The 15,593-nt window shown below is 40.3% G+C and overlaps 1 protein-coding gene across 8 annotated transcripts in view; it reads right to left on the reverse strand.

Annotated features, from left to right (window-relative positions):
- Positions 1-15,593, reverse strand: part of dab2ipb (DAB2 interacting protein b) — a 204,890-nt gene that overhangs the window by 135,350 nt on the left and 53,947 nt on the right. The window contains exon 1 of one of the 8 annotated variants that reach the window (XM_030064955.1): positions 8,493-8,645. The exons of 6 other annotated variants lie outside the window; for them this stretch is intronic. The gene's annotated coding sequence lies outside the window, so the exon portion shown is untranslated. Of the gene's footprint in view, positions 1-7,240; positions 7,261-8,492; positions 8,646-15,593 lie in introns of those variants that run through there. One more of the 8 variants, XM_030064954.1, reaches the window with a different exon arrangement.

The following is a 15,593-nucleotide window of genomic DNA, read 5'->3' on the forward strand; positions in this document are numbered from 1 at the left end:
GGTTATATCACTAATGTTGACATATTATAATAAAGAGTTGTGAGCAAATACCCATAAGAGTATTTTTAGCATCAATACATAAGTTACATCAAAGACAGCGATTGCCTATAGTAACATTAGCAATAGAGCAATGTTAGTGTATTCAACCTGCTGATCAAGCTATAACTACACATGCAAAACAGAGCTGAGCAGACAAGTTTGCTGGTATTTGAATTTGGCAATTTTTGCAATTGTGTATGTCTGCATGTTTGTCTATGTGTCATGCATGTGATGGACTGGTGACCTTTAGAGGCTTTTCTTGAATTGCCTTTTGTCCAATACATGATGGAATACACTCCAGCCCCCAACAACTGTTCATAGGCATAAGCAGGTATGGAAAAAGGTCAAAAGATAGTATTTCAAAACATGGCTAACTTGCACTTCCACTACTACTACTTTTTACAATGCTTGCCTCGTCCAATCAATAAATGTTTTTTTTGTTTGGACTTTCTGCTGATGAAGTTGACTTTTTGTCGGTATTGGTCTTTGGTTTGTCTGTTCAGTCCTGTTGCTTATTCTGTTAATGTCATACAAACCAAACTGCTGTTGCTGTCACCATGAAGATCAGGCACTTTATTTTCTGTGTGGCAGTGAATTACAACTGCGAATGTTGTACCCACTGATGGGGGTTTAGAACTGTACTGAACCATTCTAGTGGGAATAAATAAGGACTAGAGAGTCACATAGTGGGTAATTATTTGTCAGTGCTTTTCTTTAGACATGCATAACCCTGTTGTTGTACAATCTTTGGTGGTTGAGACCCCAACTCAGCGTGGACAATATATTTACATACTTGTAAAAATGGCATGACATGATCCACAACAACAAAACTGTATTTCTGTTGCTGACTGAGTGGACCTCTGGCTGTTATTTAATTTAGGAGGCACCAACTTTAACTGAAAAGGAAAAGCTCCATGAACTCTGAGATCAAAGTCCTGCTAACATGTCTTATGTCTTTGAGCAAATTCAAAAGATGCCACGTACCATGAACAACTGTCAAACTTATAAATATTCATCCACAGACTGGTCGTTTTAAAAGACTGGAGTTCAGCTGAAGGAATGCGAGGTCTGCAGTGTTTTCAATACAGCAATGAAGTGATAAATTATTAAAGCTACCTAAAAGTACTGCACTTCAATGAATATTTCACATACAGGGAGTGAAAGAATAAAGAGTCAGAACAGAAAGAAGAGAGAAGGTCAGTGAGGCAGGGAAAAACTAAATAATTCTGATGATCCACATACAAAAGCACAAACAGCGAGGCAAAGTGGCCATTAACAAGAGAATTTGTCTGTGTATGCCAACATGTGTGGGAGACAGTTTAATGGATCCTTTGTGCCACTTGTTTGTCTCTTATTCAGTCCAGGTCTCTCACTCCTTTAACTAAATGTCATCAATTCACCACTGTTTTCTCACAGGAAATATGTCTCAAAGGTTTCTATGGCAATCAGTACAGAGCGATACATACATGTCTTACACACATTAGCCTACTGGCAAAAATGCACACAGGAATACTCATTGATTAGTATGTTGACTGATGTCACAATGGACAAGAGTAGAAGTGCTGCCAGTCCATTTTCCTTGTGTATTCCATGAACAGAACTCCATTCAAGTTCTGAGATACCAAGGATGGGGTTGCCTGACTTTGAAATGAGTTCTAACCTCTTGATAACAGTGCTGTTGTTTATGACATGTTCAAAGACACTTTTTGAGCAGTTTTCACAGAGCATTATTATACTCATATGGGAAAATATTAAAGTTCCCGTAGGCTCTGTCTCTCAGTTTTTCACACATAACACACACACACACACACACACACACACACGCACATATGCACGTGCACGCTCATAGAGAGTTTATCCTATAGGGGAGAGAAATGACCTGATTGCGGTTTAAGAAGGTAATGTACTGAAACAAAACAGGAAAGAGGGGGAAATGAATTTGACTCCCAAAGGTTCCCCTTTCCCTCCAACCTACCTCACTTCCTGTCCCATACCACACCTCAGCTGTAGTACATAGTCACACATACACTTCACACAGCAGTGCAAAAACCGCCCCACAACTATTTCTATGGCAAATCACTGAAGTTTAGTTTGCTTAAATTGAGTTTGTTTGCTCAAAAGTTTGTTATCAAAAAATGTACTTTCAGAGAGTAAATTCCCTGAGTTTTGTAAAGTTGATTTATAGAGCTGAACTGTGCATGATGTGGATTGTGAGCTGCTTTGCAGAGCAAACTGGTAGAGACTGCACTGTCCCAGATAGTTGTACTCCTACTGTGTGTTCTGCCCTCAATCTCCCTGAATAGCTACATGCACATGGACATATAGTAGCCTACATGCACGCACAGACGCACAGACACACAGACGCACAGGCACAGACACACACCAAACTGAAGAGGTCATAAAATAGAATTCCAAATTCCCCTGTTTCCTCCCTCTAGGCTAAACTGACACCCTTGCACTCTATCAGAGGAAGGTTGCACATAAACACACACAACACACATGCAAACACACTCACACATACATCTATACACTCAACACACAAACACACAATGATTTCTGTAGCATTTATTGTGTGTGTGTGTGTGTGTGTGTGTGTGTGCGCGCACACACACACACTTGAGCCTCTTCCTGTTTTTCCACCTCAAAGTCAAGGACATTTCCAAACAGAGTGGCACGGGAGTAGTGTTTGTGCATGTATATGTGTGTGAGTGTGTTTTCGTGTATGTGAGAATAGTAAAGCCAGGAATTCACCAGTAGTGTTGTTTCAGATGCCCCATGCTGTGAGTGACGTCTGTTTGGCTTTCTGACCTTGTCTCACTCCAGGTCAGACACACACACACACACACACACACACACACACACACACACACACACACACACACACACACACACACACACACACGTTTCCATCACTTCAGAGGACATTACATTGATTTACATAAATCTCCTAGAGACTTATCCCAACCCTGACACTTACCCTAACCTTAACAAAATTACTCTGTACTTTACATGAAGTCTTCACCCTAAAATGAATGATTTTATTTAAGGGGACTTGCTTTTTGTCCCCATAGGGAAGGCGAGTCCCCACAACACAACTGTGTAAGATAGATAGATAGATACTTTATTCATCCCGAAGGAAATTCCCATTCCCCGTAAACACATTTACGCCCCCACAACATTAGTAATACCTGGTATACACACTCACTCAAACACACACACACACAATGAGGACTTCAGTTATTGCATTTTATTTTACATGCTCTTTGTAAAGCACTTTGCAATGTTGGTTATTCAAATTCAATGTTATATTCAAATGGCCATTTCACACCGGGTACTCTAGCATTTCTTTTAACAGGCCATATAAACTGTATACATGTGATGGTTTTGTTTGTTTATCTGCATATCGGTGAATTGAGTCTGTGATTGGTACCCTGTAATTAGATCCATGAATTAAAACTAGCTGTATCTGTAATTAGCTCTGACATCCAGCTGTGATGACTACTCCCTCCATGTACATATAAGCCAACTAATCGTCTGTGAACCTTGAATGCTCTGATGAAGGCTCTGGACTGAAAAGCATAAGCATATTTCTGTTCTGGTGTGTGTCTGAATAAGGAACACATTAAAAAAGAAAAAGGTGGCCACATAGTGCAATTATTATTTACATATTTAGCATATATAGCACGTTTTGTTGGCTGCTTCTAATTTACTTCACTCATACAATTTCCTTGAATGAAAACTTGCAGTTTGTCATTACTTGTATCGAAATACACACAGGGCCACAATCACAAAAAAAGATAAAATTGTGCCTTAAATGTTTGCATTATGGCAGAATAAACTGTCCATAATGATGCTGACTAAGCTAAACTACTATTTCTGTTTCCAGAGAGAAATGTGAAAATGTACGTAATACAGAATTTACTTAAAACTGACACAAATGCACACTTGTTTCCTACTGTCAGATTTTATCAAAACAATTACAGCCACGCTTCTGCACAACCACACCATGTTCATTGCAGCTGTGGGCCTTTATCAATTAAAAAAAATTTAAAATGCAAGCTTCAGGTGCTACTTTTGGAAGCCCTGTTGGAAAGGGGAGAACGCAAGCAGGCAGCTGCTCCCAGCAATCTGGTATTTTTGGATGAGGATGTGGAGTGACCATTGACGATGTTTTCTGCTGTATAAACTTCAAATTATAGTCAAGCAGTTTGGTGTATACAAAAAAAGATGCCTGTTTAATTCTGTAATAGGTGATGCAGGCTTACTTAGATTTACATAGATTTAATCTTGGTATCCACATTAGATAACATTTGAAAACACACACCACTTCCCTCAATTTGGGCAGGATACCAATCCTGTTGCTTTCTGATGGCTATAGAAAAAAAAATTAACCATAAGAGAAGGCTGTCATACATCCTATAGGCAGCAGTGGAGAACATACGCTGGTAAGAATCAGCCCTTAGCCAAGGAGGCCAACAAATGCTGAAGGCAATAATATCAGCTTTGCTGGTATTTCCACGTTTATCAAATTAAAATCATAGTTTTGATATGCAAGTAGTTGTTTCTATTGCTTGAAGAATTTATCAGTATGAAACCTGTGATTTTCTTGTGATTTCGGAGAGGTTTGTGTCACTGCGCACCCATCAACTGATACAAGCGCATATCGCTTTCACTGAGACCAGGTTTTGGCTGGTGAGGGTGAAGGTGATAAGTAATGCCAAAGTGGCCCCCAAATTGATCTGCATATAAATAAATAAATAAATGACTGAATAAATAAATAAATAAATAAATAAATAACACCCAGCTGTGCCACTCCACCCCTCTTGGCACTGATGAGTGAACTGGTTTAACAGCAGATGAAATTTGCAACTTGTTGGTGTTAAGCCTGGTTAGTGCCTAACACCAGGATAATGCCAGCCTGAAAACAGAGCCCACAATCTTTATTGCTGGATGGTACTGAATGGTTGGGAGCTGGTTTCTACACTAGCCTATAGCAGCTTTTTGTTTGTGCAATACTATCACTCCTTTAAGTGCTCATTTTATTTTAAATGCTTTGCGTGTGTGTTGATTCAGTTCTAAGTAGTGGAAGTAATTTGGCAGTTATGGCTGAAGGGTTTTAGGGCCACAAACACAATTTTGTTTAGAGCCATCAAAGCCTGGAGCTGGCTCTGGTCAGATGTTCAGGACTCTGTGGCTAAAACAAAGAGACAATGAATCATTTTATTCAGTGTTCTCATTAGTGGCTCATTGCTAACAGGGCATTAAACTGTGAAATATCGAACTGATTTTGATCTTAATGAACAGTAAGGACTCCTCAGCTAACTGTGCATGAGTGCAGATGCAAGGTTACGTTTGAAGAATTGAACCCACGCACAAACAGAACATAATCTGTAAGAATCTCAGATAAAACCGCATGCATGCATACACACATGCTCACATGCATGCATACACACATGTGCATGTATATGCTCGCACACACACACAACCTCTGAATATCTCTGGTTAAGTTATATCAATATCCCTTCTCTCAGTTCTGTGTGGTTGAGGACTCAGTAATTACATACCTTTTGTTATGAGGTGGGAGGGGCCAAAGGACGACCAGAAAGAAAGTGGGGGAGAGGGAAGGAAAGAAGGCTGGTCCTGATCTATTCAAAGCAACCAAATGTAGTTTGTTTAAGGAGCAAGCATTATGCCAGGTAGCTACACTGTCCTGAGTCAGCTGAAAGCTACTATGCAACTAAGAATATCAGAACTGGTTGGTGGATATGATCAAGTTTATCTTTTCACAGAATACACTGTTGTACTCAGTTTTGACTCTAAGTAAACCAACAGCTATGGAGTTTTATGTCAAAATAAGTTATGCAACATTTCAACTGGTTGAAACATAATCTTACAAAAAACTGACAATGATAATAAAACTCACCATGGAAATATCAGTAGAGATTTTAGTTTTTTCATGTTTTTTAGTTACAAAATCGACACAAATACTGAGCAATGACCAACAAGGTAGCCTACCCACCTCCACTTGTAAAATAGAAACACAACTGAATATATCATTAATACACCAGTTAGTTCATTCGAAAGATTACTGTCAAACAGTCCCACTTGCCTTTCTCTTCAGCACCTTTTGAGATCCATACCTTTTTCTGTAAATTGTAGAGAACTAAGGGCTGACATACTGACGTCCTATCCTATGCGCATTATGATAGAATTCCATCTTAAACTGTGAAGAAGTGATTGATCAACAAAGTGCTCAGAGATGAGCATAGCTGATTTCACAATCATCACAAGGCACCTAAACAAGTATTCTCAAGACTAAGGCTGTTATCCAAGAATCTTGTCTTAATAGTGCTGTTTCAATTTTTCAGCAAGGTTTCACAATAACTCTGTTGGCTGTCTTTCCCCTAACATGTCGCTACACATAAAACACACATCAAACTCGACAGCCTGCAATCAACCCTGCACAACATAAAAAACTGACAGACATCTTTAACTGCTCTACAAAAAATGAAACACAAAAAGAAAAAAAGTCAAATGACCAACCAGAGGTAATTACTCTAAGAAAAAAGACCTCTTGTTGCCATTTCACTGCAATACACACCAGAGATTCAGCGGGAGAGAGGGGCAGAGATAAGAGAGATATTTGTGTTATTCTCAGCTGCCATTATCTCTTTAGGCAGTGTTTATCAAAGCAGACAATCAGCAAGCCTTCACTATCTGTAAGGAGATTCTGCACACTTTTACTGTCTGAGAACACTTAGTCAGTTTCCTCTGCCTGGGCCACCAGAGATAAACTGTTAGACCATGATAGGCTATATTAAATGAGTCATATTTTACTGCACTTGTTTCAACCAAAAGAGCCATGCATTATACTTCACACTGCAGTCTACAACAACATGTTAAAGTTTCAGTAACAGTGTTAATATTTTAAAACACATGCTTAGAATTATTTCTGCTTTCAAATTTTAGAGTATAAAATCCAAAATAGTTATTCAATGCAAAACCGTTACCCAACTTGGCAGCTGTAATTCACAATTCTTCCTAAGAGCATTACACTGTTAGGATTTCATCTTTTCTCTCCTAGAACATTCTAGTCCAGATCACTGTTGACCCCCAACCCCTATCTCTCTTTCTCTGACAATCCACAATCCCTGTCTGGCGTTCTGGGTCACTCTCATCTTCCCCTTACTGACACCGTCACCTTGGGAATGCCATTCCAGCAGGCAGTCCATAATTCCCGCTCAGCGTTCCCAGTAATCCCTCTCCTCCGGCTGTTCAGAGCCTACTTCCTTCCCCACAGCTGCCGGTCGGCCCAGCTTGCTCTAATAATAGGACAACAATGCCCGCCCCACACCCCGACGCACAGCACTAGACTACTACACCACGAAAACTCAACATCTAAAAACAGTTTGGATGGAATTTGAACACTCAAAGTGCTTCCCCAGTTCACATTAGTGAGGGCTCACAAGGCAGTCGAGACACATGTATCACTTCATGTAAAACATATTACATATAATGTCTCATTTTCAAATATTGACTACTTATTGAGCTAACTGTTAAGATGTAAACTACAAAACTGTCTAAGCAGATGGCATACTGAAGTATGAGGTTAATCAACTGTAACATGTAAACACATGTTGGTGAAGGAATGATGATGAAGCTACATGCTAAACTGAGCTGTTGTCTGTGGAGAGGCAGAGAAGACACTGTAATCATGCAGGAATTGATAAATGAAGACTGCACACTGCTCAAGTAGTTAAATACTACCTTATGTCTTTGCCACAGTGTCTTGGAATGTGACTGCCTCCCCCCCCCAATACACACACACACACACACACACACACACATACACGCTAGGCAGAATATGAATAAAGTCACATTTATGCAGCATGGCTCTGTCAGCTTTGCAGCCTGAAGCCACATACACAAACACCAGAGAAACAGAGGCATTAATCAGAAGAGGGTCTGGAGACACTGCAAGAGAAGCCACTGGCAGAGCTGAGATGAACTGAGCTACTTTTTTCCACTAGCACTCCACAGTCTCCCTCTTTCTCATCTTCTGCTGTCCCATTTGGAGTAGAGCTCAGAATCACATGTTACAGCTCTTTGTGTCTTTGAGCCATTTGACATTTCTGCAACCCCCTCCCCCCTTTCGGCCCTCATTGTTTTCTTCAATGGAGGACAGTTTGTTAGTTTCTATTTGTATGCTCTTTCTGTTTATGTCTCTTTCTGACAGACAAACTGTGGCTGTGTTGTTCTCTTTGGCACGTGAAATGCTTCCCTCCACACCTACCTCTCTCTTGCTCCCTCCCTCCGCCATTCCACTAAGAGAGCATTCCAACAGAAAAACTCCCAAAACTCAAACACGTTACACAGCCCTTGTTGCTTTCCCCCTCTCGTCCTCTCACAGAATGAGTGGCTCCATAAAACAACAGTGGAATGTTAATACTCACCTCAGACAAGGTCACACTCCAACAGGGATAACAGAGGGAAAATCATCCTCAATCCGCACAGAACACCAAAAGCAACAAGTAGTAACTCCAAAGCTTTCCCCTCCCCTCTCTCGTTCTCCCACTCGCTGTCTTGCTTGCTGTGTTTCTCCCTCTGCTTTGCCCCACTCATTCAGGCTGCAGTAGCTGCAGTGGACTGAAGTGTGTGTGTGTATGTGTGTGTGTGTGTGAGTGAGAGAGTGTGTGTGTATGGTCCTGTGGACTCCTGCAGGGACATTGACTCTTAGTGGGGATCAGGTCCTCCCCCTTCTCAGGCTCAGTAAGAGAAAAAAGTGCACCCTCACACACAAACAGAGGGTGGGAGAGTACTCTCTCTTTTTTCCTGTTCTCTCTTTCCTGCACTCTATCTTCAAAAGTCTGTAATTCCCCCCCACCCACCCCCACGCCTCCTATGAGGGAGAGACCAAATGTGAGAGACTGTGTGCGCGCGCATGCACATGCATGTATAGGGAATGCCGTTGTGCCTCAGTGCCTGAGGCTGAGAGGAGGAGGTGGAGGAGGAGGAGTTTAGACCTCAGAAAGCTGAATTCCTACCGCACAACCAACCAATCAAAGACCTTGTTGCGGTTGACCAAAAACCACAGGGCCAGGCCAGGCCTCTCTGCCATTCTGCAGCTTTAAAGCATTAGTTGAAGTTTGCTATGCACTTAGGCTACACTCTGTCATAATTTTTATTTTTTTATCTAGAAGAATTACTTTGTCTTGATTTGATAATGGGATTTAATAAGGCCTCAAATAAAATATTTAATTTATATTTATTACAGATAGTTTACATTAGATGCCATAACGTATCTACAGAGCCAGTAAGGCTTCCAAAACGCAAATTGGTCCAAATCTGCAGATGAAAATTTTCTGTCTTTTCCCTAAGACATAAACAATATCATTAACATGCGCAACACAGGGAGGCTTAGAAACAGTAATCAAGTAAAACAACCTAATACACCTTACCAGGAAAATACAGGGAGCATTATCTAGAAAGGTAGAGAGAGAGAGTTTCCCTTGCCTATCGCTTCCCACCTCCTTCCTGCTTCTGATCAGTCCTCTCATGTTTCTGCTGCTGTCCTTGGCCACACATTTGTCAAGCGAGGCATTTGTCCACAGAAGTGACAGGATATCTCCACCACCTCCTGCTCTTCACATTCACAGTCAGCTAGCTTCTGACTTCTTCAACCCTTTCCCTTCTATCCTCCCTTCCTCTAAACCCCATCCACACATGCCAAAACCACCTTTCACTCAACGCCTTTCTTCGCCCTGTCCAAGTGAAGTAAACAGAAGGTCAACGTTCAACTCTCTACACCACAAAGGAAAGGCTTTAAAGCACAATACCTGTTAAAGTATGTAGCATATACAAATGTACATACTTCCCATTTCCAATAATCTTTTCCCAAAGCAAGCAGTCATGTTTTAGCACTCTGATCGTTTTTCAAAAGTTTTATCCAGCCAATGGTTTCCATTAATTCCACTTCGATATGAAAATTAACTTTCAGAGACTTCAACTTTCTTCACACCAGTATTCTATCACATCTCAGCAATAATCCACACTTTCCTAAAAGCAGAATTTTCAGGCCCGTGGTTTATGAATGGCGATGACTTTGTTAACCACAGAGGCAACACACATTTTAATTTAGTGTTTGTTACACATATCAAAAAAGTGCTCGCTATAAATTTCAATAAAAAGAATTTTCAAAAAAAAAAAAAAAAAAAAAAAAAGTGCTCACTATAACAATTGTTCTAGTAACATGACATGTGACATAATTCATAAATTCTATATATTATCTGGACACATATGTATGTCTATTATATTTATGTTTACTGGTCACGAAGCATTTAGCTCAAGAGTAAAACATCCTGTTAGGAACAGTCTGTTCATTTATTGGGTATCCAACCTTACCATAACTGCATGCTTGACAGATTCTGCATGTGATGGCCCCTATGTTTGAGATTTCTTACTCTCTTAAAATGTCCAAGCCATTTTTCCAGCATTTATATACTATTATGGGGCTGATTTTCAACTTTCTCTGAGCATCTGTTCATACCAGAGAGTGCAGTGCCCTTGTGCTTTACAAGCTGGTCACATGTGCCAAATACTGAGTCTTGGAATGAGTGAGACAAATATTCACAGGTGTTCACAGGTAGACTGGGCCTTGTGCTGCCTGATGTGCCATAAAAATAAGATGGTGAGTGGCTGAAGTTGAAAAGTGAGAGGCAGAAAAATATAGTGCGCAGTAAGCCAAAGTGTATGGTGCACTATATTCCCATTTTACCGCCGCCATTGTCAGCAAAATGTTGACCTTACTGCATTAAACTTAATCATGATCAAATTATTTTGCAGCATAGAGGTTGCTGCTTAGTCTAAGATATGTATGGAATGAGGCCTGTTATGGACAGTCAGGCATTTTTTTTTTTTTTTTTTTTCAAACAAATCATCATTTCAATCATAATTCATTAAGTAAAAACTGACTGACCATAAGTGATTTTCTAACACAAAACCCATGCTGATGAACAGAAATAATCTCCAACAACCATCAGTTTCCACAGGACATTTTGTAATGTTTGTTTTTGTCACTCAAAGTTGGCAGACTTGGATTAAATCATGTCATGCTTTAGTTAGTCAAGACCAAAGTCTATAAATTTGACTGCTAATTCTACCTAGACCCAACAGTTACCACAAATCACTGCCTCTGACTTCAGTGATTTGGTAAGAACAGATGCAAAAGAAAAATATTGGAGAAACAGAGTGAAAAAGAGAAAGACAATGAACCCGAAAGCTGAGAAGACAGAGCGAGAGAGAGAGAGGACATTGGTATGTGACCTATAGAGTTACACCAGGACAAAAAGAGAACCAGTGATGTCAGTTCCTACAGACAAGTCCAACACACCTCTCCTTTTATCTCTGTTTGTCTCCCCTTCTATCTTACTGAACCCACTGTGAGTTTTGTTTTTATGTGTATTTGTGTACATTTATGTTCAAGAATGTGTGAAAAGCTGTTTGCATGCATTCTACCTAGCACGGTGATGTGCATCCATTTGTGCATGTAAAATGTGTTTGTAAATCGTAGTTGTTCGTTCACTGTCAGTATTGGAAAGTCAAAATGGTCTCAGAGGTCATATACACACACAAGGATTCACTTTTACATTGGGTCTCTGTGTCCTGACAGAAACAAGAGATATATTATTGAAGAATACAGAATAAACTGGATGAGCAGCAACAGTTCAGAAGTGAGGAGTTCCATTTCCAATTTATACTCATTATTCAAACATAAAACAGATTATGACACTCAAAATATTTTAATATTGCAGTATTTGGAGTAGTAAAGAAGACATGCATGCCACCATGGCTGCCAACTGATCCACAACAGGCAGTAATCACAATCAAACAGGGAAAACTGCAGTTTAGCCTGTGGTTATTAAAGCCCAAACACCTCTTGTAGTGGTGTTATTCCATTGCAGGTGTTCCCAATTGTGTATTATCATTTCGTTTTAGTGTTATGTTGATTTGTGCATCTGGATGTTTGGATATGTGTAAGAGCACTATCAAAAGCAGGGTCTTTGGCACCGAGTATAACTGCATAACCATTTGTTATAAAAAATGTTTTAATATTTATCACAAGTGTTTCCCGACTGAAATGTCCAATAGCAACATTATGATTCATTCAGCTACAGCTTTTTGGATTTCCATCCAACTTGAGAAAGACGGGCAGTATGGATTTTCCATCATGCAGGGAATGTGAGGCAGGAAAGCTTAGTCTCAGCTCCTAACCTCATGTCTCACTTTCAACAACAAATCTCACAGCCTGGCTCCCCTGGACAACGGTTATAGTCAAGAGAGATATGTCATCACCCTGGAGAGATCTTTATTAAGCACATCAAGCTTCACCTCGAATAAAGTGAGAGTGAGATAGGGTTTGATTACTCTTGCATAAAGGAGATGATAAATCAAAGAACTAATCATTGTTTGAATGTCACGAGCAGATCAGCAGCACACACAAGTAAACTCTAATGCCTCTCTGCCTTGCCTTGCTGTTTTCTCGCATGACTTGATGCCGGCATGTATTTGCATCGCAGATTCTCCAAACCCACAGAGAACTCAAGCTCATGGCATTCATGTGCTGGTGTGCTCTGGCTCATATAATCAAAAACAAATGAAGATGTCATGTTGAAAAATGGTTGGAACATTAATGGCAGTGGGTGTTTAACATTTGCATGTTTCTGCTGCTGCTGCTGCATCTTAAAAATTCTAGGTCTGAGTGCACAGCGCTCTCTCTGTCTTTGTTAATTCCGCATATGTGGAATTAAAGCTGGAGAGGGCAGTCTTTTTGTTTGTTTTCTTTTTTTGGGGGTGTCATTGGGCAAAAATTAACCTTTCAGTATACTGTAATTAATGTGGTCTTCTGCATCTCCTCTTGGCTCTGTATTCAGGCTTTAGGAAATCTACGCTGTGACGGGAGACTTTAGCCAATCACAGGTCATTTCAGAGAGAGGGCATTCCTATGGGCTGTTCTACAAATGCAGAAACGCATGTACACGATAAATTTGCGTCTGCCCTGCCCTGACTAGTTTGCAGGCCCCCATGTAAGTGTTTTATTTTCAGAAAATTAAAAAGACCAGCTTGACATGGCTGCTCTACATGAACAATATTAGTGTAACCAAGAGATTCGCTGAAAAGTTTTATACATGGATAGATTATTAGCTACTATACAAGCTTCACAAGTCTCACTTTGACATTTCCTGGTATATGCATGTGTTTGTCTGCTGGGAGGGGCACTGGACAGAAAGGGAAGGGGGCAGAGTTTTATTTGTTGTTGTTGTTTGTTTTTCATTACTAGAAAACTGACTACCCGAGCTTTAAACCCATTTCCCTTGTCTTCTGCTCTATATTCTGAGCAAAACATGCAGACTACTGAGCAGGACACCATCACTCTCATGATGATAAATTGATTGATAAATTATTACACATAGGTAAATGTCTTTATTGTGGGTTTACTACAGGCCCTCAAGAAACGTACACGTCCCTCTCATGTAAATCACTGACTGTGACCTAAAGTGTCCAAACATGAAAAGGAGAGGACAGTAATCTTGGATCAGTGTCATCTATCCATCACTTTTAATTAGTCTCACACAGCGTCTCACACACACACACACACACACACACACACACACACACAATCATCATCATCATCAGCAGTTTTATGACGTTAAGTATGACTGTCAACCTGGTGAGTCCTTGCAGCGGGTCTATAGGTGGCTGAAGAGGCCAGTCCTTGAACCACGGACTTTTTCAGCATTGGTATGAAAGAGTGGGGCTGTTGGTAGTAGGTATAGGTATGGGGAATAATAATTAACAAATTGTGATTTTTCTTTTTTTGGACGATTTTTTTAAACACCATTCTGACCCTGAATCAATACCCTGTCCTTAATTTAAATCATTTTTATAATATAATTTTAAAAACTAAATGAAAAATAAATTACAATTTAATTACAACACATAGATGAATAAAATTTACAGAAAATACATTCATATAGTATGTGGCATCCTTATAATTGTTCTATTTGAAATTTATTTTACATAGATAATTTAATCAATTATTTATTATTATTATTTTTTTTTTTTTTTTTTACAATTTTCTCATATCTCTACATTAGTAACAATAACTGTAAAATTAAGTCCTTATCTTTGCCCAAAACTGCACAGTATCAAATCACAAAACTTACCAAAGTGTAATAATTACAGAATCACAATAGACATCCCATCCCATTTATGAAGTTTTGGTTCATGAAGTTCAGCTCCTTTATGGACAGTAGGTCTCCAAGCAGGACTGTCTTGTGCTGGTGAAGTTTCTGGAGGTTGGCTCCAATGCTGTTATTACAGATCTTTGTCTGTCCTTTATGTCCTGCAAGTACTTGTGAGCCCAGAATATGTTTGGGCAGTTGATTGTCCAGCTTTCTGGCAACATGGCTAACCCATCTGACTTCATGTGTAAAGACGGTGGTGGCAGTGAACTACTATTTGCTCCAGATGGCAAACTGAAAGAGACTAGCCATGGTCTCTTGCTGCTCCACCATCACTACTGCTGTACTGCTCCACCTTGGCCAGTCACCATCATCCACTGTTGAGAGCCTCTTGGGCCACATATGGACAGGAACCGCCCCCTTGACCATGCACATATGGGTGACCCAGACAGGAGCTTAAGACAGGAGACATGAGACACTGTGGAGAAGCGCAAGTGAGCTTCTCCACAGTGACAAGGCAGCCATCCACCAAGAATGCACGCATGCACGCATGCACGCACGCACACACACACACACACACACACACACACACACACACACACACACACCCACACACCCACACACACACACACACACACACAACCACTAAGGAGTCAGACAACAAACACTACGTGTTTCTCTAATGTTAGACTGTCCTACTTATCTGCAGTGATGAGTCATTCTCTGATTCCATCCTCTCGAGTGCTTGGATGCTCAAAGAATATAAGCCTCTTGTGCTGAGGCAAAAACTAATGCATTAACAAGTTTCAGTTCCTGTAGTAGGCTTCACTAATGACTGAGAAAGCTGAGTCAGAGCAGAATGCCTGGCACATGATCCCAGAGATTGGCCTGTAAGGCCAGGTAAAGAGCAATAATTTATAAATCCTAAGGAGAGTTGGACATGAGACACTCAGGAATGCCGCCAGCTGCTGTTGAAGAGACAAGCCACTTGTATTGTGGGGTCAGCCCACTCCTACACCAATGTCTGCAACAAGTGCTTTTTCCACAAGAATTCCAATGGGAATTCAAACTACAACAGCTCAAGCTACCTATTCTGCGGTCCAATAGCTGCTAATGTAAACCTTCTCCAATAAGATTTGGACACACATCTGTTTTAGTGACAAGGCTGATTTAGAGCTTTGACAGAGCTTATAGACATTCTTTAAGAAGGCCTAAACGCTGTCCTTGTATCTATAAATCTGACTATTCAGAGAGTTAACGAAAGCTGGCTGAAGGACTAACTGGTACTTCTAACTTATATTCAGACCGTGTCAA

This window comes from Myripristis murdjan, chromosome 12, assembly GCF_902150065.1.
Source record: "Myripristis murdjan chromosome 12, fMyrMur1.1, whole genome shotgun sequence".
Lineage (NCBI taxonomy): Eukaryota > Metazoa > Chordata > Actinopteri > Holocentriformes > Holocentridae > Myripristis > Myripristis murdjan.